The sequence below is a fragment of the Trichosurus vulpecula genome, chromosome 7 (genome assembly GCF_011100635.1).
Source record: "Trichosurus vulpecula isolate mTriVul1 chromosome 7, mTriVul1.pri, whole genome shotgun sequence".
Classification (NCBI taxonomy): domain Eukaryota; kingdom Metazoa; phylum Chordata; class Mammalia; order Diprotodontia; family Phalangeridae; genus Trichosurus; species Trichosurus vulpecula.
Window position 1 is genome coordinate 40,484,693 of NC_050579.1, and position 23,006 is coordinate 40,507,698.

The window sequence follows — 23,006 nt, forward strand, 5'->3', positions numbered from 1 at the left end:
GGACAAGGATGTCAAAGACAGATAGAGAGATGGATGGAGGGGGAGGAATATGTCCCTGGTGTGACCTAGCAAATTAATAGTTGTCTTATGGACTGAAAAAGTTGGGAGGCAATAATCCAAATATCTCAAGAGAAAATTCATGAAGAAGGATGCCATCTTCCAGGAGAGGGGCGATATTTGGGAAGCATTTTCTGAACAAATATTCCAGCTATAGCCACCAAATTTTGTGGGCAAAAGCCATGTAACATCTACTAGGCAGCCAAGAATGGCATGGACACTACCATGGCTCCATCAGGATTTTGGCAGCTAGATTGGACAGAGTACCAGACCTAGAATCAGAAGACCTAAGTTCAAATCCAGTCTCAGACAATTAGTAGCTATGTGACCTTAGGGAATCCACTTAACATGGATGTGATATTGCCCTTTGACCGCATCCTCAAATTTCACTTTCTGCCTTGGTTTCCTCATCTCTAAAATGGACATAAAAATAGCACTGACTTCCTGAGGTTTTTGTCAGGATCAAATGGGATGATATTTGTAAAATGCTTTGTAAATATTAAAACATTATATAAATTCTAGCTCTTGTGTAAGTTTAATTAAATATTAAGTATTATGTAAGTATTGATTGTTTTAGGGGAACTTCTAAAAGATTACAAAGAATTGGCACATTGCAGCTTTGTATAATCCACACCAAAAAGATAAGCGTGAAGTTGAAAAAGTACTTTTCTCAGTCAGGCAGAATGTCTGACTCTCGTCTGTAGCTCTCGTTACATTTACTGCATAACCTGAACCAAGTCACTTCATGTCCTTGCATTTTAGCTTCCTCCTGATCTCAGGCACTTGGTTGGATGCACTCTCAGTAGACCTGGAGGCTTTTCCAAATATTTGTACTTTCAATTTGAAACTATATGACTAAACTGTCCATTTCCTCTGAAACTGCTATCTCAATACTGGACGTATCCCCCAAACAAATCAGCCTGCCTAGTAATGCTCCTTTCAACAGTATAGAGGAAGCAAAGAGAAACTCCAAGGATACAACCCTACAACCAGTGGGGAGGAAGTATCTACTCTGGCATTAGCAGTCTTCTGCCCCCTCAAAGCAACTCAGGCTAGTTGTCCTGTCCAAGAGACATGACTCCTTATCTAGAGGAACTCAAGTTCTTTCAGACATGCTTAGATCTGAGCACGAGTGGCCTGCAGGAACTGAACACACCCACTTAACATGAATGTGATACTTCCCTGTTCACATGGATCTGACCCTGTCCTCAAATTTCGCTTTCATTTGAGTCCACAAATGGCTCCTGTAGCTTCCCTTTATCCCATATGGTTCCAAGTTTCACAGACACTATTGATCAAAATCTCTTCGGGGACTTGAGTAAGACTTTCATCTTCCTCTCTGTGAACTTAACAGTGATCCACCCTCATCTGAGATTCCCTGACTTTTCTTTCATTAATGTCTGAATTAACCTTCTGAATCCCAGGCTCCCTTGTGTTCCTACAGCATTCTCAATAGTTAAGTGGTTTAAGGAAATGAGCAGGTAGTTTTTAAAAGAAGAAATTTAAACTATCAACAAACATATGAAAAAAATGGTACAAACCATTTATAAGAGGAACACAAATGAAAATAACTCTGAGCTTTGATATTCAACAGAATAGAAAAAAATGACAAACGATCAGTAAATGTTGGCAGATCTGGGGAGTGTAGCCACATTAATGTAATGTTTGGGCATCTGGTGCAGAAGATAGAGTGTCAGGTCTGGAGTCAGGAAGACTCATTTCCTGAGTTCAAATCTGGCCTTAGACACTTACAGCTGTGCGACCCTGGGCAAGTCATTTCACATTGTCTCCCTCAGTTCTTCATCTGTAAAATGGGCTGGAAAAGAAAGTGGCGAATTGCTTCAATATCTTTGCCAAGAAAACCCGGAATGGGGTCACAAAGAGTCAGACATGACTGAAACAACTGAACAACAACAACAATACACCATTAGTGGAATTGTGAATTGATCCATCCATTCTGGAAAACAAGTTAGAATTATACTAGAAGGTCACTAAATTGTATATACTATTTGATCCAGCAGTATAAATACTGGGCAAATATCCTAAGGAAGTGAAAGGCATGAAGAAAGGTCACACATATACAAAAATACTTTTTGTGGAGGTAAAAAAAAAAAAACAACCTGGGGCAGCTAGGTGGCGCAGTGAGTAGAGCATCGGCCCTGGAGTCAGGAGGACCTGAGTTCAAATCCGGCCTCAGACACTTGACACATGTACTAGCTGTGTGACCTTGGACAAGTCACTTAGCCCCAATTGCTCTGTCAAAAAAAAACAGCCTGGAAACAAATGAGTGTCCATTTTTGGGGGAATGGCAGAAGACATGGTATACATGAATTCAATGGGATATTATTTTGCCTTATGGAAAAATGATGTTAAAGAATTCAGAGAAACTTGAGAAGACTTGCACAAATTGATGCAGAGTGAAGTAATGAAACTAAATGGAACACTTCACATGGTGATCACAGGAAGGTAAAGGAGAGAAAACAGTACTGAAAATTTGAAATGCTGAGCCATTCAGTGATGAATCTTGACTTCAGAGTAGTGGTTTTCAAACTTTTTATCACAAACTAGTAAACATTTTTTGAGCATGCACCCTCGATATATGAGTCAGTCCATCATCAAGCATGTATTAAACACTTTCTACTTAGCACAGTGCTAGGCACTATACTAAACGTCGAGAATTTCAAGAAAGGCAAAATACAGTCCCTGCTGTCAAGGAGCTCAAACTCTAATGGTATGTGTACATGTTCCGTATTCACTACTCTGCTGATAATCATGTACGTTATAAAATGTACATTGGAATAGACATTTTAAAAGGATGAGATAGGACGAAATAATATTTGATCCTAGTGTCAATAAAGAAACTGTAGAGATGATTGAGTAGGGGAACGACATTACCAGACCTTTGCTTTAGGAAAATCTCTTTGACAGCTGCATGGAAATAGACTGGAGAGAAAAGAGACCTGGGCTGGTAGTCCAGTTAGAAGACTATCACAATAATCCAGAAAGAAGTGATCCGGGCTAGAACTAGGGTGGCTATGTGAGTAGGTACAAAGAGGCCAGAGGTGAAATACAGGGAGGTAGAATTGACAAGACTTGAAAACTGATTGGATGTATGGATGTGAGGTAAAGATAAGTAAGATGTCAAAGATGATACCAAGGCTGGGAAAACATCAGGGACTTGAAGGATGAGGATTCTCTTAACAGTAATACCTTCAGTACAAATGACATCATTCTCATGTCCCTTCCTTGTAACCTTCTACTTTCTACATGGGATGGGGACTAGAGATTCACCATACTTCCAGGGAGAAAATTCTCTCCCAAAAGACCCTACCATTTTTGGTCTCCACCTGAAAATCCATTCCTACTATATGTAGCATTAGCTTTGTCTATTAGCTATGTACTATGTACATAGATAGACAGAAGTGGCACAGTGGGTAGAATGTCAGGCCTGGAGTCAGGAAAACTCATCTTGCTGAGTTCAAATCTGGCCTCAGACACTTGTGATCCTGGGCAAGTCACTTAGCCTTATTTGCCTCAGTTTCCTCATCTGTCAAATGAGCTGGAGAAGGAAATGGCAAACCACTCCAGTATCTCTGCCAAGAAAATCGCCAATGGGTCATGGAGAATTGGGCATGATTGAAAATAACTGAGCAACAATAACAAATGTGCATAGACATTCCTATTGTCTTTTTATGTTTCCCGGAGGATGAGAATGGGAAGAAAGAGGGAAGGAGAGCTGTGTGGCCTGGACCGAGTCACTTAACTCCTATGACTCTCAGTTTCTTCTTCTGTAAAATTAGAGAATTAAACTGAATTGACTCTAAGCTTCTTCCTGGTTCTATGAAAAATGTCATGAATTAGTAATGAATTGTTTAGGATTAGCCAGCTAATGTTGATATTAGACAAGAATCATGATGTTGCCCATTTGCACAAGGCCTAAAGCCTAAAGCAAAACAAATGTGGATTGTTGAATTTAAGGGGGAAGGTATGTTAGAAGTCAGCTAGTCCAGCTCCCAACATCTACTTTAGAGATGAGTAAAATGAGGTCCAGAGGGGTGCTTGCTACTATACGGTGCTGCTTCCCAGAGTCAATTGTCGAATGGAGTCAGACTATAAACCTGGAAGGATAGATAATAATATATAGAGATACATGATTGTTCTGATATCTGACCTAATGAAGACCATCACTAATAAGCTGCTTACTGCCGTTCTTGAGGCCTGGTGGCAGCTTTAGCATCATGCTACTATGGTTTAGATGTTTTAGTTATAGATTTCTTTTTTTGTAGAATTGTGGATGGTGTCATTCCTTCAGATCTATGCCCAACATCATTGTCGTGTGATTGATCATTTGCAAATGAATATGCCCATTGAGGCTCCGGCTCAGTGTGTAATCATATTGATTCCTCCCTTATTAAACAGTATTTTATTTAGATAACTATACTTTGGATGCTAATTGGTGCTTAGCATGTCTGACAGCAGGATTTGCCTGAGCTATAAGTTGGCACATGCTGAGCCCAGCATATTCCTGCCAAGAGAAGGTAGTATGGGAGTTGAGATGGAAGGCCGAAGCCCATTGCTGTGTCTGACCTCCAGGATCTCATGTGACTACATTTATACCTCTGGGCTTCTGTGATGCTCCCAGAGAACTTGGCACTCTGGATGAAGCAGGGTCAGCCAGAGGCTTCATTCACACCACAGGTGTTTCATCTTCAGACGCTGTAGGATTCCAGCCTTTCAGCACGTCATCTTTCCCAGTACCCATCACCTTTGCACAGCTTGGCGAGGTGGGAAGAGCTAGGAAATGATTCATGGGAAAGAGAAGGGAGGTGTGGAAAGGGTCAGAGAGAACAAAAGTATGGATGGAAGGTATCAGAAAAGGTTCCTGGAGAGGAGGGGATGTCAGAAAACAGCTGAGAATTGAAGGCAATGAGAGAGTGAGGATATCAGAAGTGATACCCTTGCACAGGGTAAGGAAGCAATATAGATTTAGAGCTAGAAGAAATCTTGAAACAGGGATTTTTAACCCTTAACAAAAATCCTCTTTCTGGTTCTGGGAAGTGAGAATAATACCTATTGTTGCTGTTGCTGCCTGTCCCCGATTGGAAAATTTGATTTATTTCTTTGTCTGAACTTTTGGAAATTATTTTGATAACTGCATTTTAATAAAATGGGTTTCTTTTTAATCCTATGCATTTTATTTAATGCATTTAAAAACCTCATTTTGAGAAGGGTTCCACAGGCATCACCAGACAGCCAGAGGGGTCTGTGACATAGACAAGGTCAAAAATCCCTGCCTTATTGTTATTATTGTTTCAACGATCTACCATGGCTTCCATACAAATGATCATTCTATTGTCTGCTCCCTGTTCTAGCAGAGCCTATCTGCTCTCTGAATCTTCTCTTGTGGAGTAGTTGACTTGGGTTGGTGACCAGAAGACCTAGTCTAGACTATCATGATCATAGATTTAGACAAGAAAGGAATCTTAGAATGCATGTAGCCCAACTACATCAACAATTTTATCTGTTTTACAGAAGAAGAAACTGAGACCCAGGGAATTTAAAAAAATGAATTAACTGCTGAACATCACACCGACAGGAAGTGACAAAGCCGGCCTTCAGATCCAACTTGCCAACTCCAAAGCCTGCTGTCTTTTCACTAAACCATGCTTTTATTCACTTTGCAAATGAGGAAACTGAGTCCCACAGAAGTCAAGTGACCTTGCAAGGAGAGAATAGACAGGGTGAGAAGATAAAGTCTGCCTTCCTGGGTATAGTGGCAAGGAAAGAAGGAAGGAACAAATACTCTAAAAGAGAGAAAAAGATAGAGATGGGGGATAGGATAAAATAAAGCAAAAATCCTTTGTAGCCTATGTGCAGGCAGAAAATTCAGGTCTTGGAAAAAAGTGAACAATGAAATGAGTCCAATTACTTCTGTCACAATGGCTTGCCAACCCTATACTGATTCACTAAAGTAAGGAAGTATCCCTTGTCGAAATATTCACAGGGTGATTTGTTAATTAGCAGGGATGTGTTTGCATTCAATGAATCTTGACAGAGAGCAAAAGAATGGCACCAAAGTTGTCAAATCTGTTCATCCCCATAACAAAAACCCTCTTTCTGGTTCTGGGAAGTGAGAATAATTAGTTTTGTTGTTGTGGTTGTTGTATGTCCCCCACTGGAGAATTTGATTTATTTTTTTGTCTGTTTATTTCTGATAAGTGAAGGAAATAATCCTCAGGGCTGTGCTGTGGGAGCTACTGAAAGGTCATCCTGAGTCTCAATCCTCAGCTAGTCTAAGACATTTATACCTGAAACAAGCTTATACCAGGCTTCTGCCAGAGGAGGGATTTTCAGCATCTGATCAGTGAGGGGCGGGGTAGAGGGGGAATGATGTCTTGGCAAACAAGGGATCAGAAGATTATGAGACTTAGAGCAGAAAAAGGCCTCATAGGTCATCTATCTGTACTCTGGCTATACCACTTTCCACCCCCACCCCCACTCTGACACATTCATCTTATAGAAGAAGAAATTGGGGCCCCTGAGAAAGTGAATTGCCTAACCTTACTCCAGTATCACTGCATTACACCAGAGGAGTGAGCTTATCAAATGTAAGCTCCCTCAAGATAGTTATGGTTCTGTTTTATCCTTACATCCCCAGGGCCTAGAAGAGTGCTGGATATATGTATATATAGGTATTCATTACAAATATGTATTTATAATGTATGCAAATATATATTAAATATGTCTATATATGTGTATATACTACATATATACACATACATATACATACACATAAATATATAATACATATGATACATACATACACACACACATATAAACAATCAACAGGACATGAGATTTCATCAGCATCTCTTCCAATGTAGGTCTACACCTTGCATAATCTTAGAGTTGCCTCAGGCACTGAGACAATAAATAAATGTCTCCCCAGGACCACACAGTCAGTATAAGTCAGGAGCGGGATTTGAAACTGGGCCACCTGACTGGAGACCAGCTCTCCAACTGCTACTCTTTGCTATCTCTTGTCTGGCTGGCCCCAACCTAGCTTTCCAGGGTCTCCTCCCTCTGCCTCAGATCCAGACCAACTGGCCTACTCCAATGACTTTTCTTAATCCTCATCTTTCTTGACCTTTCTACAGCCTTTAACACTGTTGATCACTCCATCCTCCCTGTTTCTCTTCTCTTTCTAGGTTTTTGGGACTTTTCTCTCTTCTGGTTCTCCTCCTACTTGTCTGACAGCTCCTCAGTTTTCTTTGCTGGCTCATAGACACTAATTATGATTGGGCTGTGTTCTGGTCCCTTTCCTCTTCTTCCTCTCTACTACTTCACTTGGCAATCTCACCAGCTCCTATGGATTCAATTATTTCCTCTATGCTGATGATTCTCAAATCTACTTATCCAGTCCTAAGCTTTTTGCTGATCTCTAGTTTTTCGTCTCCAACTGCCTAGATATCTCGAAATGGATGTCTTGTAGACTTCTTAAACTCAATATTTCCAAAATGCAACTCATAATTCCTCCCACAATTCTCCCCCCTTCCAAACTTTCCTATTATTGTTGAGGGCACCAGTATCGTCCCAGTCTTGCACTCTTAAAACTGAGGTGACATTCTTAACTATTCACTCTCACCTCCCATATCCAGCGTCTTACCAAGGCCTGTCCATTCTACCTTTGCAGCACTTCTAAACTCTATAATCTTCAGGAATAAATTTAAACCTGCTGGTTGTCATTCAAAGACTGTCATGCTCCCCTTTATGGTCTTCTTGATTCTTTCCACTCCTCTTGGATTCAGTGACACTGGCCTCCATGTTGTTCCTAGAACAAGACACTCCATCTCTTGGCTCCAGGCATTTTCTCTGGCTGTCCTCCCTGACTGGAATGCTTTATCTCCTCATCTCTACTTCTTGGTTTCCCTGGCTTCTTTCAAGTCTCCAATAAAATCTCACCTTCTAGAGGAAGCTTTCCCCAATCCCTCTTAATTCTAGCTCCTTCCCTCTGTTGATTATTTCCAATTTATTCTGCATACAGCTTATTTGTACACAGCCGACCTATTAGATGGTAAGCTCCTTGGGGGCCTAGGCTGTCTTTGGCCTCTCTTTGTATTCCCTGCATTTGGAAGTGGATGAGGGAAGGCTTCAGACAGAAAATAATGTTTAAGCTGCATCTTAAAGTAAGAGAGGGATTCTTTATGATGGTAATTAGGAGAGAAGACATTCTGGAAATGTGAGACAGTGCACAAAGGCACACATGGAAAAGGGGCCCAATACCTGTGAGGAATAGTCAGTCAATAAACATTTAGTAAGCACCTACTGTGTGCCTTGCACTCATGACTCATGGGTCAAGTCTATTCAATCCCTCCCATCATCTTTCTTCTTGCATTTTGGGCACTCCCAAACCTCATTTTTTTTTCAGAGAGGGTCCTGTTCCATGATAAAATCCCTTGGGAGAATAACCAAAGCCCAATATTCCATAGCTAGCAAAAGGTAGAGTCAAAATTCCAGTTAAGGCTTTCTGACTGTCAGGGTCCCATTTTATCAAATGTACCATCTCCTTGACTTCATTTTGTACATTTATGTACATATACATCTATATGTGTGTGTATATATGTACACATGTCTCTTGTGTGTATATATGTATTTTTATAGGTATGCAGATATCTATTGACACACATATTTATGTATACACACATGTACACACATGTATGTGTATATACATATATGCACACGTGTACACACATGTGCATGCATATGGCAGCTAGGTGGAATCATAGTACACAGAGTGCTGGGCCCAGAGTCAGGAAGACCAGAGTTCAAATATGGCCTGCTCAAGTCACTTAACCCTGTTTGCCTCCATTTCCTCATCTGTAAAATGAGCTGGAGAAGGAAATTGGCAAAACTTCAGTATCTTTACCAAGAAAAATCCCAAATGGGGTCAAAAGAGTCAGACATGACTGAAAAAAGACTAAAATATACACACACACATCATACACATATGTATGTATGTATGTATGCATGCATGCATGTATGTATGTATGGATGGATGACATACCTGGCCATGGAAGGTGCTTGATAAATCAGTGCTTGACTGGGCGTAACCACCTTGATCTCTCCAATGCACCAGGAAATTGCAGGTGATGGGAAGGCCACCTGGCATTCCCTTGGGGAGAAGAATCATTCCCCCCAAGAGCACAACAGGGTAGCCAAGAGCAGCAGCCTCTTTCCCTTTCAGCCCCATATTTATCAGGAGAGCAGAAATCTGTTTCCACTGACAGAAAATTCATTTCATCCACAAAACCCCTTCTTCCCATCCCCCACGCCCCTCTTCCTCGCTCCCCCTGACCATGTGAGATAAATGGATTCTGCAAATACTCCAGCAGTGGGAGAGATAAACGTTTGGAATGCTCGAAGTGCAGTCTCCTAATTATGCTAACTGGCAATTTTTAAAAAGTTGCCGAGCCATCTATCCAGATTAACCTAGAGCCTGGGAGTCCTCTCTTTGAGGATTGCCAGTGCGGGGTGAAAAGGTAGCTCAGTTGTGTTATTTCTTGAGCTTTAATGTCCCAGAGAGGAATACTGAAATAGATCTTTACGTTTGTGGTGCGAGGAGGAATTTAAAAATATCCTGACTCACCTTGCTGCTTTCTCCCCTTTAATTGAGCCCCAGACCTTTCCCTGTTTAAATAGGTATAAAGATGTGTCAGAAACAGTCTGGTTATTAGCCCTTCCGTCCCACTTTCTCCTCTGATCTAAATAACCAAATGATTCAGGTGAGGATGTCAGAAGGCTAGCTTCTGCCTAGCATCAGACCTATATTTGCTTATTTAATAACTGTTATTTATCTAGAATTTAATTGCGCCCATTGTAAACACACAGGGAAATCCTCCAGGGATGGCTGTTCAATTATTGAGATAGGACGGATATTTAAAACTCAGCTCCCCCATATACCTACTTCATAAGATCGATTTACTTTGAAAGGTCTGGGTTTCAGGGTAAAGAGCTTGGTATCTGGTGAAACTCCATGTAGGAAGGGTTCACGATATAGCAGAAAAAAATGCAGGACTTGGATTCAAAAGACCTGCATATGAATTATGAATTTTCAACTTTCTTTTAAAAAATAGACTTTTATTGATATATTTTGTGATTATATCACTAGATCAACCTGTGTTTCTTCCCTCTCCCTCCTAACGAACAATCCTTTGCCAAAAAATATTTTAAATGAGGAAGAATAAAAAGAAAATCTGCAAAACTAATCGCTATGTTGAAAGAGATAATGCGATATACAATGTTCCACACTTAGGCCAGCCTATACTGCTGCAAAAGATGGAGGCGGGGGAGGTATCTTCTCATATCTTTTCTTTGAGACCAAGTTTCTTCATTTTGAAATACTGATTTCCAATTGCTTATGCTGTTCTTTGCATCAACATTGTGCACTTTGCAACAATCTCCAAGACCTTGAGTAAGATCTCAAAATCAGGGACTGTTTTTCTGGGGTCTCTGAGATTTTTTTTAATGTTCTGATTTCTCTGTCTCTGTCTCTCTCTCTGTATGTATGTATGCATTTATGTATATTTAAATGCATGTATGATATACATATATATGGATGATACATACATATGTATGTGTAGTATATGTATGTAGGTATGTATGCATATATTTTTTTCCTTTTGTAATCTTGTGTATTGTATGAACTTAAAAACTTTATTCTGAGGAGGGGCCCACAGGCTTCACCAGACTGGCAGAGGGACCATGGCACAAACAAAGTTAAGGATCCCTATGAGAGATAATAGCATCAAAGATCTAGGATTAGAAGGGACCTTAGACACCATCTCATGAAACCCCACCCCACCCCCTCCATTTTGCAGATTAGGATACTGAGTTTCAGAGAGGTTGAATTGCCGATGGTCACACAGTTAGTAAATGCCAGAGTCTGAATTTAACCCAGATCTTCTGACTGGACAGTGAGGTGGAGGTGGCCTAGAGTCAGGAAGACTCATTTTCCTGAGTTCATATTTGGCTTCAGCCACTTACTTACTGAGTGACCCTGGACAAGTCACTTAACTCTGCTTTGATTACTCATCTGTAAAATGAACTGGAGAAGGAAATGGCAGCGTCTTTGCCAAGAAATCCCCAGATGGGATCACGAAGCGTCAGACACAACTGACACGACTGAACAGCAACAAATTCTGACTCTAAATCCAGACTTCTTCCCATTGCGTCTTGCTGCCATGATTTCTGAAATCCTTTCCAATTTTCAATCTTGTGAAGTAAGGGATGGAAGAGGAATCAAAAGAAGATGGGCCAGTGGAGGTTTGGAAGTCCTCCATCACTGCAGGGGAAAGGCACTGCAGAGGACCAAAACTATTAATTATGCTGGATACAAAGTTGGTAATTTTGGGGGTGGTGGTGGCGATGGTGAGGAATTTAGGAGGGTTCTGCATCCCAGTTTTGATCCTCAGTCCATTTGTCCCTTCTAGACCTCTCATCAATCTCCTCTCAGTCAAGCGAACTTCCCAACATTACATCCTTATTCTTTTCCCAGTGAAATCCTCACGTAGAGCCCAAGCACATAATCAAAGATTCAGGCTACAGAGAGGACTTTAAAAGTGGAGTTGATTGACTGACTGATGACTGTTTGATTGGCAGGAGCTCTGCTGCAGCAGTTCTAACACTGTTTTTGAGCGTGAGGGACTTGTCAAGGAAGCTTCATACAAGACAGGACCAGCTGGCAGCGATGGAATTCCTCATGAGCTACCGTCAGTGTTTCCTTCCTTTACAGTCTCCACAGCTGTGTGCTACTGCCATGCTTTCTAGAGTGGGGTAAGCCTGGTGCAGGGTCTTTTGTCATAAAGGACTGTCACATCAGTCCTTCTGGTGTTGAGAATGGGACCCCATTAACTCCAGATGGTGGCGTTCCATCTTTTTATTTTACTTTGTTCTTCTGGCAACATGGCCATTGAATGGCCCTGGGTATGACATGAGAAGACTTGGTGGTGATGGAACCATGGTGGGTAGGGACTCCTTCCATGATGCTATCTCGCAATCCTCATTAGACTTTGAAGAATGGGTAAAATCCCAGTGGGCAGAGATATTGGGGAAGGGCATTCCCTGTGGAGAATATAGCTTGAACAAAGTCCAGGATGGAAGAAGTCTTAGGTTGTGTCTGAGGAATGATGAATAATTCAGATTTCTCCTGTGTCACTGTGTCCTGAGCCAGGGCAAGTAATTGCCTCAGTTTCCCCATCTGAAAACATGAACAGGTTGGACTAAAATAACTCTAATATCTTTTCTAGCTACAAGTCTATAATTCTACTCAGTTGTAGAGGGTACCACAGATGCTCTACTCTCTGTGAATATAATGTGCATTTGTGCATGCATGTGTGTGTGTGTGTACACTGAGGTACAATGTTACTGTTTTTGCTCTTATGCGATTCTTTAAAGGTTCCAGTTGTTTTTTTGACGGGGTCCTTTCCCTCCTATTTCCTTTTTAAAATTCTGAACTTAAACATCAAAGAAAATGAACATTTCCATGTGCAATTTAGAACAGGAGAGAATTATACATGAAACTGCAAATCTCTACTACAAACAGCTTGCTTTTCCTTTTAAGTGCATAATAAATTCAACATGTAACTTTCAAAGCTGTCCTGCTTACATGTGATTCCTTCTGGCCTTCCTTCTGTTCTTTTCTCAATTTGGGGAGTGGGGTGGGAAAATCCTATCCCGAATCTCCTTATTCCTCTCTTCCCACCCGCATTGAAAAACAAACCCTTTGTAACAAATAGACACCATAAAGCAAAAAAAAAACCCAAAAAACAAATCCCATATTGGCCACGTCCAAAAATGTGTCTTTTTCAGCATTTTCACTTTGCTATTCCTTTCATTTGCTGACATGAATTCTAGCAAAAGTTCTTACAGTTAAAAAGGACTTTCATGTGATCATCTTCCCAGTTACTGATACACGGAGAATGCACTACTCCTTGTGATCTTTTGAGAAATGAATCCTGTTAAAGGTTAACAATCAGAGGCAGTGTTAGCTCACTCTCAAGCACTCTGGGTAAGTAGAAGAATGCATGTTCCATAAATCCATGTTGGTTGATATATATGAAATGGAAATGGGGGCAGTTAAGTCTTTCCATACTTACACTCTTCTATCTGAGAGGATATTTCTAGGGTATTGCACTCGGGGTCAGGAAGACCTGGGTTCTAATCCTGCCTCAGATATTCATTAACTGTGTGACCTGGGAAATCACTTAACTGCTCTGAGCCTTAGTTTCCTCATCTATAACATTAAGGGATTGGGCTTGATGGCTTTTAAGATCAGTTCCAGCTCTAAATCTATGATCCCATGATCAGTTGGAGCCAGAGAGTAATGAGAATCACCCTTCTATATCTTATTGAAAAATATTAGACACCTACAGTATACAGAGTGCTATGCCAGCTGCTGGGGAAGATGAAGCTATTTAGGTCAGAGATGGGTTCTGCCCTCATGGAGCTTACAGTCTAGAAGAGCAAAAAGCAAAGCAAAAAGATAACTGTAATATACATCTAAAATAATAATTGCTAATATTTATATAGTACTTTACAAAGCTCTTTCCTTCAGGACAGCCTTATGGGAGTAGGTAGTGTATTAATACACCCATTTTACAGATGGAGAAACTGAAGCTCAGAAAGGGTAAATTACTTACCCCGTATCACAGTGGTAGAGGTAACTGTCGGGGCCACCTAAATTCAAACTCTGAATTGCCAGGTTTCCATGACATTTGTCATAGATACATCTAAGGAAATAGAAGTACCAAAAAAATGATGTCCAGAACACCGGTGTCACTGACATCAGCAAATCAGATTATAGACGTTTATCAAATGATTACTATCAAATCGGTACTGGGATGCAAAGAAACACAAAAGCAGGTTCCTTGTTCTCAAGGAACACATTCTAACGATAGAGAAAATATGTAAAGAACCATGTAAATATAAGAGATAAAGGGGAAAACAAAATATATATGGTGTAAATGGGAGGTAATTACCAAAGGAAGGCATTAGGTGGGGCTGCAGAAATGGGGGAAGGTGCTATCCAGGTAGCACAGTGAATAGAGCACCGAGGTCAAATCTGACCTCAGATACTTACTAGCTGTGTGACCCTGGGCAAGTCACCTAACCCCATTTGTCTCAAAAAAAGGAAGAAAGAAAGAAGGAGTGGGGAGGAAAGCATACTTGAAGAAGGTGGGATTTGAGCTGTTTTTGATCACTGTCCAAGCAATAGGCTTATAGACCAACAGCTGGAATGGACCTCAGAGATCATCTAGTGTAATCTCCCCATTATACAGATTACGACCTGCCAAAGTTATATACTATATTCAATAAGCATTAATTGCAGGATTTGAACCCAAGCACTCTGACACAGCACTGATGATTCCCCCAAACACACTATATCTGACTCCTTTTAAATCAGATCAATCAATCCCCAAGAAATTCTTAAGTGTCTACTATGTGTTAGGTGCTGGGGATAGACATCCAAAAAATGGAACGATCCCTACTCACAGTGATGTTATAAGATAGATATTGGATTTTGCTTTCATGACCAAAGAGTTTGAGAGTAAAGTGTGAGGTGGCTGAAATTAAGGAATTTTTTAAATGTAAGCAACCCTGGGCTGAGCCTAGGGAGATATCTTTCTGCTGGTATATTTTATTCTATTAAAGCCTCTAGTAACTTACACAGCCCACAACATGAAACCCTAAATAGGTTTAATGTATTCAGACATTGGAATATAAATCATGGAAATCGGGCAAAAAAAAAAAACACAGGCTATCAGTTTCCCCAGATGTGCACTGCTTTGCCATACAAAGTTTTTCCCTGGTTCTTTTGCTCTTCTTAATGACAATTCAGATCACTTTTCAAGGTGAGAATCAGTTAGAGACAACAGCAGGGACCACAGGGATACTTTGGCTTTTAGAGACTGGCTGCTATAGGCAATCCCAGAGGGAGAAAAGGAATGGTGTGCTCATCATGATTACTGGCAGCAGCTGCTACCTTCCTGTTTCACAGATAAATTGCCCTGTCTTCCTGATTATAATAATGGTAGCAGAGTTAGGCTTTGAGCCTTGGTATTGTGACTTCAAGTTCAGCCTTCCTTGCTCTACGACTCACTGTCTGTCCTAGTTGTTGCCATTACAGATATGCCTCATATTTCACAGTTGATGGGTTCCAGAAAATTTATCTGTAACCTTGAAATTGTGTAAATTGAGTCTTATTTACTTACACTACAGGAGCTTGCAATATAAGAGTGCCCCATGGAGAATCTCTCCATGAGGCAAAGAATTCCTTAAATGGCCCATTTTTGTAAGTGTGAAATGTCTTATATTTGCTTGTCTTAAAGCAAGGTCCACCTGCACAAGGAATGGTCCTCTGATTTCTTTCCCCTTTACAACCTGGCTCCTTTCCACCTTTTCAGTCTTCTTATATCCTACATATTCTAAAATCGAACAACACTGGCCTTGCTTTTCCTCACCCATAACATTCATCTGCCAACTCCATGTCTTTTCACTGGTGGTCTCTCATTCCTAAAAGGCTTTCTCTCCTTACCACGGGCCTTCCTTGACTTCCTTCAACAATCAACTCAAATTCCACCTTCTGTAAGAGACCTTTTCCAATCTCCGTCTCCAACTGATAATACCATTCCTCCAAGTTTGCATTCTTTGTTCACCACATATATCTTGAAAATATATAACTAGGTACATAGTTATTTGGATATTGTCTTCCCCCATTATAGCATTCTTTGTTCACCACATATATCTTGAAAATATATAACTAGGTACATAGTTATTTGGATATTGTCTTCCCCCATTATAATGTGAGCTCCTTGAGGGCAGGAACCATATTTTTGTCCCAGCCCTTAGCAAAATGCCTGGCACACAGTAGGCTCTTTCAATAGATTTTAAGCCCCTTGAGGGTAGGGACTGTCTTTTGCTTCTTTTCTGCATCCCCAGCATAGCATTTCAAACATAATAGGCACCTAGTAAGTGTCCACTGAATTAAATTAAATTAATAGATACTTGTTGACTTGTCTTCTCCATATTTGAATAATGGCTCTAATTTTTCCCTTGCAGGGTAGTGGAAAGACCACTAGACTCATGTCCAGAAAGACATGGGTTTAAGTCCTAAGGTTGACATTTTCAAACTGGGTAACCATGAAGAAGCCATGCTTCTAGGCCTCTGTTTCCCTCTCTATAATATTAAGGCTTTGGAATAAATGGATTCTAAATGAATATAGAGAAGCAACATGGTATAATGGATAAAGTACTGGACATGGGATAAGAAGGCTGGGTTTTGCATGGTGCTTTTGATACTTCCTATCTTTGTGACCATGGTCACTTCCTTGAACCTGTTTGAAACTCAGTTTCTTTAGCCATAAAACAAGAAATGAGAAAGTCTGGAGCATTAACCTCCCAGTGTTATTGTGAGGATCAAATGAGGCAATATAAAGTTAAAATAAACAACTCTGTAAGGCTCAAATGGTTGTCTAAATGTCAACTCTTATTGGGTTTTTGTTGGGCCCCAAAGACCATAGTCAGTGAAGAAACTCAGCTTTGTGGTGACACTTAGTCTGCTTGGCTCTCTCAATGGCAAGTGTTTGGTATTTGAGTACACTCCAGTTGGAAAGAGTTTGCCTACAGTGCTTAGAGTGGTTTGTGTTCTCAACAGCAGCAACAGCAGCTGCAAAACACCGAAAGCCTCCTGCTCTCATTCACACATTGCCATTCCTGTGATAAATATCTCATCCCAGCTTGGGAGGGCTGGAATTTGAGAATTCATTCCATTTACTGATAAGATATTCCTCATCTACGGACAACACAAAACAGGCCATGATACCCAGGGATCTGCTTTGCCACCAGCTCAAATGAAAAAAGACATCCACAGTCAACCAAATCAACCCCAGACTGTGTCTACATGATGCCATAGCAGTGTGATGAAGAGTGGAAAAATTCAATTCACCTATCATTTTCTCTACATGTTGCCAAGCAACTAGTTTGACTGATATTTTTGCTGAATTGATTAAATCAAGCAGTAGGCAGCCCTAGTGGGGCATTCAAGTGCTAAATTAGTAGGCACATAGTAGGCACTCAGATGGAGTGGAAAGGGAAAAATGGAATTGGATGGAGTACAGCCAGAGGTTGTAGAATAGAAAAAATACTATAGTGGAAAAAGGGGAGAATAAAATGGAATGTAATTATTAGGGAGAAGGTGGAATGCTGTTGATTACCACACTCTATAATAAAATAGAGCATGGCACAGTATGATAGAATGGGGTGTAATGGAATTGATTTCTATAGAGTGAAATAGAATGGAGTAAAATGAAGTGGTGTGGAGTAGAGTGAAATAGAATGGGTAGAATCCAATGGAGAGGAATCAACTGCTATTAAGTCGAATAAAATGGAGAAGAATGGCAAAGGATAGAGTGGAATTATTTGTCATAGAGTAGAATGGAATGTAAAGGAGTAGAATCCAATGCAGTCAAATGGAATGAAGGGGAGTAGAATGTAGAGCAATGCAGCAGAAGAATGGAGTGGAGCAGAATAAAAAAGAATGGAGATGAGTGGGAGCAAGTAGAATGGAATGTAATGAGAGTAAATAGAATGACTTGAAATGGAAGAGAATGGAATGAAATGGAGTGGACTGTTTTGTAGTGACGTGAAGGGGAGCAGAGTAGAAGAGAAGGAACTTAAGTGGATTGCAACAAAGTGGAATAAAATAGAGCTAGAGAGTGTATGAAATGGAGGAGAGTGAAATGAAACCTAACGGCATAGAAAGAATAGAATGGATGGAAAATGGAACAGAGTGAATGGAATGAAGTGGAGTACTATGGGATGATACCATAGTTTGGTGTCAGATTGTGACCTCACTAGGCAATTAGGACACATGATCCCTCACCCAATCCCTCAACTCTACAGCCCTACTCTGTGTGGCTTATATAATGTTATCTTACTTCCTGGGCAGGGTGGAGATTGACTTGTTAATGACTAGAAAATTTTTAATATGTACCAATGGAAATGCACAATGAAAATGCCACACTATGTGAGGTGGCTAAGTGGTGCAGCAGATAGAGCACAAGGCCTGGAAGACTGAACTTCATGATTTTAAATCTGGCCTCAGACACTTACTAGCTCTGTAACCCTGGGCAAATTACTCAACCCTGTTCACCTCAGTTTTCTCATCTGTGAAATGAACTGGAGAAGGAAATGACCAACCTTTGCAAAGAAAACCCAAAATGGGGTCACAAAGAGTAGGACACAACTGAAATGACTGAACAACAACCACTATGTGACAGGCTAGAGAAATTTGCCTCAATTTTTCCCTCTCAAAAGGTCAATGTTATGTGTTGGCAATATTCTGTGTTGGCAAGATGTCCGCCACTACAATAGCATAGTTAAAACCCACATACCTTTCAAAAGAGGGGAGATCTAAATTTTAGAATCAAAGAATAATCAAAAGTGAGACCTGGAAGAACCCTCCAAGGTTTAGTCCAGTGTCTTCTTGTGTAAACCTAAGAGACAAAGTTTGTCTGAGGTCGCACAACTAATTCTTAGCAGAGATAGGACAAGAACTCAAGTTTCTTCTTTTCTAATACAATCCTTTTCACTCAGATTATCACTGAAATAAGCAGTAATAGAGACCTCACTCATTCTACTGGTGTGCTCCTCAACAAAGTTGCATGTGAGTTAAATCCTGGTCTCTGAACAGCATTTCAGGTGGATTCTCTAACAAGAGTCCTCTGATCTCTGGGGAGAGATCAGATAGGCTTAGAACTGGAAGGGACCTCAGAGATCACATTCCTTCCTTGTGCAGATTTTTGTTTAGTCGTTTTAGTCACATCCAACTCTTCATAAGCCCATTTAGGGTTTTCTTGGCAGAGATACTGCAGTGGTTTGCCATTTCCTTCTCCAGATCATTTTACAGATGAGGAAACTGAGGTAAATAGATTTAAGTCATTTGCCCAGGATCACACAGCTTGTACGTGTCTGAGGCCTTCCTGACCACAGGCCCTGTGCTCTATCCATTGTACTACCTAGCTGCTCCACTGTGCAGATGAAGGAACTGAAATCAAGGGAGCTTGTGACATACCCAAGGTGACACAAGTAGTCATACTCCCCACCCCCACCCCCTTATTTTACAAAGCAGAGAATTTGAAGTCAAAGAATTTTCAATGACTTGCTCAAGGTACATGAACTGTCAATAGCAGAGCTAGAAATAACAAAATTCATCTGGGAGAACAAAAGGTCAAGAATATTAAGGGAATCAGTGAAAAAAAGTGTGAAGGAGGGCAGCTTAGCAGTACCAGACCTCAAACTGTATTACAAAGTGGCAAGAAGGAAAACAATCTGGTACTGACTGAGAAATAGATTGGCAGATCAGTGGAATAGATCAGATACACTACACACAGTAGTAAGTGACCACAGTAGTAATCTATCGTTTGACAAGCCAAAGGATCCAAGATTTGGGGACAAGGATTCACTATTTGACAAAAATTGCTAGGAAAACTAGAAAGCAGTTTGTCAGAAAGTAGGTACAGACCAACATCTCCCAGTGTATACTGAAATAAGGTCAAAATGGGTATGCATGATTTAGATGTAAAGGGTGGTATTGGAAGCAAATCAGGGGAGCATGGAAGATTCTACCTGTCAGACTTATGAATAAGGGATGAATTTATGATTAAACAAGAAAAAGAGAGCATTCTGGGATATAAAATGGATAATTTTGATTACATCAAATTAAAAAGGTTTTGCACGAACAAAAGCAATATGGCCAAGATTAGAAGGAAAACGGAAAACCGGGAGAAATAATTTTATAGCAAGTTTCTCTGATAAAGACCTCATTTCTCATATATAGAGAGAAATGAGTAAAATTTATGAAAATATAGTCATTCCCTAATTGATAAATGGTCAAAGCATATGAACAGGCAGTTTTCAGACGAAGAAAACTATCCAGAGTCATATAAAGACATGCTCTATACCACTATTGATTAGAACAATGCAAATCAAAACAACTCTGAGGTACCACCTCATACCTACTATATTGGCTAATATTACAGTAAAAGAAAATGACCAATAATGGAGGCAGTTTGGGGAAATTGGAACACTAATGCACCGTTAGTAGAGTTTTGAACTGATCTAGCCATTCTAGAAAGCAATTTGCAATGATGTGCAAAGGCATAAAATTGTACCTACCCTTTGACCCAGCAGTACCACTACTAGGTCTGTGCCACAAAGAGAACAGAGAAAAAGACAAAGGAGCTGTGTGTATAAAACTATTTATAGCAGCAATTTTAGTGGTGGCAAAGAATTGGAAATTGAGGTGATGCCCATCAATTGGGAAATGGCTGAACATGTCGTAGTATATAATTATGATGGAATTCTATTTTGCTATAAGAAGTGATGATCAGGATGCTTTCAGAAAAACCTGAGAAGACTTACATGAACCAATGCAAAGTGAAATGAGCAGAACCAGAAGAGCACTGTACTCAGTGACAGCAATATTGTAGGATAATCAACTGTGAATGACTTAGCTACTCTGAGACGTACAGTGATCTAAGACAGTTCTTAAGGGCTTATGATAAAAATGCTATCCATCTCCAGAGAAAAAGCTGAGGTGTCTGAATACAGCTCAAAACACACTTTCTAAACTTTATTATTCATTTTTTTTGGTCTGTGTTTTCTTTTGCAACATGGCTAATATGGAAATATTTTTCATGACTGCGCATGAATAATCTATATTTAATTGCTTGAGCTAGGGAGGGAAAGAATTTGGAAGTCAATTTTTTAAGAGAATGTTAAAAATGTTTACATGTAATTGAGAAAAAATCAAAATTAAATTTAAAAATAGCAGAGCTAGAATTTGAACCCAGATTCTTTGATTCTAAATCAAAAACTTTCACTCTCTTTGCACACTTAGTTTTTTTTTTCTTTTGCAGGTGTTCTTTTTCTTTCTCCTGAAGTAATTTGAAAAATCTTTGCTTTCCTCTTTCTTCCTTCATCTGCAGCAATATGTCTGTTTTGTAATGTGAAATTTTAGAAACTCCTTCCCTCCTTTCAAAACAGAGCCTGCTTGTATAGAATTGATTGTGAGTAGTCATAGTTTGAAGGTTAGTCCCTAATTGCAGCCAGTATAGAGGTAAAGCTATCTTTATGTTTCCACCTTGAGGCTAAACCAAGCAAAGAATCCTCAGGGAACCAATGTTTCAATATGTTTAGAGCAACATTCTCAAACTCTTGACTGTGGCACAAAAAAATTTTGTGCCCCTTCCCCTCCACCAATTTGTTTCAGGGGTACGTGCAGAAAAGTCAGTGTGTGTCTCATGAAATAACAAAGCTTTGAGTTACAGATTGAAATGGAAGAAGGGATTGTAGAGATCTAATCCCACCCTCTCATTTTACAGGTGAGAAAGACCTTTCTGAAACCCAGAAAGAGAAAATAATTTACTTAATAAATAGCGGAGGCAGATCCTCTGACAATAAACTTGATGATTTCTTTATTATACCACAATTTGTGACTGAAATCTCTAGTTTTCACTTTTAACCATTATTACATAGTCACAAATTGTAAAATGACATTTTCTTCTTGGAAATCTCAGCTTTTAAAATAAGAAATTATTTAGAAATTTTAAAAACTATATTTTCCCTTTAAAATTAGGGCACTTAGCAATTTTGTTTTAAATTGGGGGTGGGGTGGGAACTAGCGACAACCAAAATTGGGACAGATGTGAATGAGCCATTTCTTCTGCTTGGGGTTAGGCTAAACTCTAAGGCTCTAATCACAGAGGAGCTCTGAATTTGTCCCCTGAAGAAGATGGCCGTGGCTAAAGCGTAAACCCAGGATGGGATCCTGGAATATTAGGACTGAGAGAAGGCCCAAACATGTTCCCAAAATACCTTTCCAGTGGTGGGGGGAGAGAGGGAGAGGAGGAAGACTGAATTTGTAATCAGGAAACATGGGTTCAAATGCCAGCTTCTCATTTACTAGCCGTATGACTTTCAGCAAGTTATTTCTCTTATCTGCGTCTCAGATGAAAGTATTAGAATAGGTGAGTTTTAAAATCCTCCTCCCCCACCCATCCCAGTGATTTGTATCCTCAATCTGAAGACTTCGTAGCTGTGTAATCCTTCCCTTAACCTCTCTATGCCTCAGTTTCCTCATATATAAAATGAAGGAGCTGGACTTGATGGCCACTATGGTTCCTTTCAACTCTCAATCTATGGTCCTATGATTCTTCAACAGAGGACTAAGCCTTCCATTGAATGTGGCTTAAAATGTGCAGAACCCTGGGAGAGGGAACACGGTGAAACAAGAAAGGAAGTTTCCACTAAGGTATAGCCACGGTTGCTTAATATAGGGCTGTATAAGATATAACTGACTGAAATCAGAAGGGGGGATAGAAAGGGAGTGAGAGAGAGCAGGTGGGCACTGGATACCTCAAGTAGGGAGAAAGATGGGGGGGGGGTTGGACTACCAGGGAGAACAACAGCAGTTGGTTATTTCCCTTCTTCCTCTCAGACAAAAATGAAACCACACCTGCCCTCAAGGAGTTTGCATTCCATCTGAGGAGATGAGAGAGACATATAAACACATTCAGTGATTTTCTATTATTCAGGTTTGTCTCTTCTAAAGGGCTAGGTGTGAGTTCCAACTCTATTAGCTGGGTGACCTCGGACAGACTGCTTTACTCCTCTGGATCTTGGTTTCCCCATTTGTAATCCTCCACCAGAATCCTCCTCTGATACCTTATCAGAGAATAGAAGTGACTTGGAGTTCTTTAAGGTAAGCTAACAAGACTCAAACTGTGGCAGGTTCTATCAGTCTGAGAAAGCTTGAGAGCACAGCCCCAGGAACAAACTGACCATTGGAAGAGGATAAGGAGGCTGACCACTACATAATTAAGTCCTTTGAT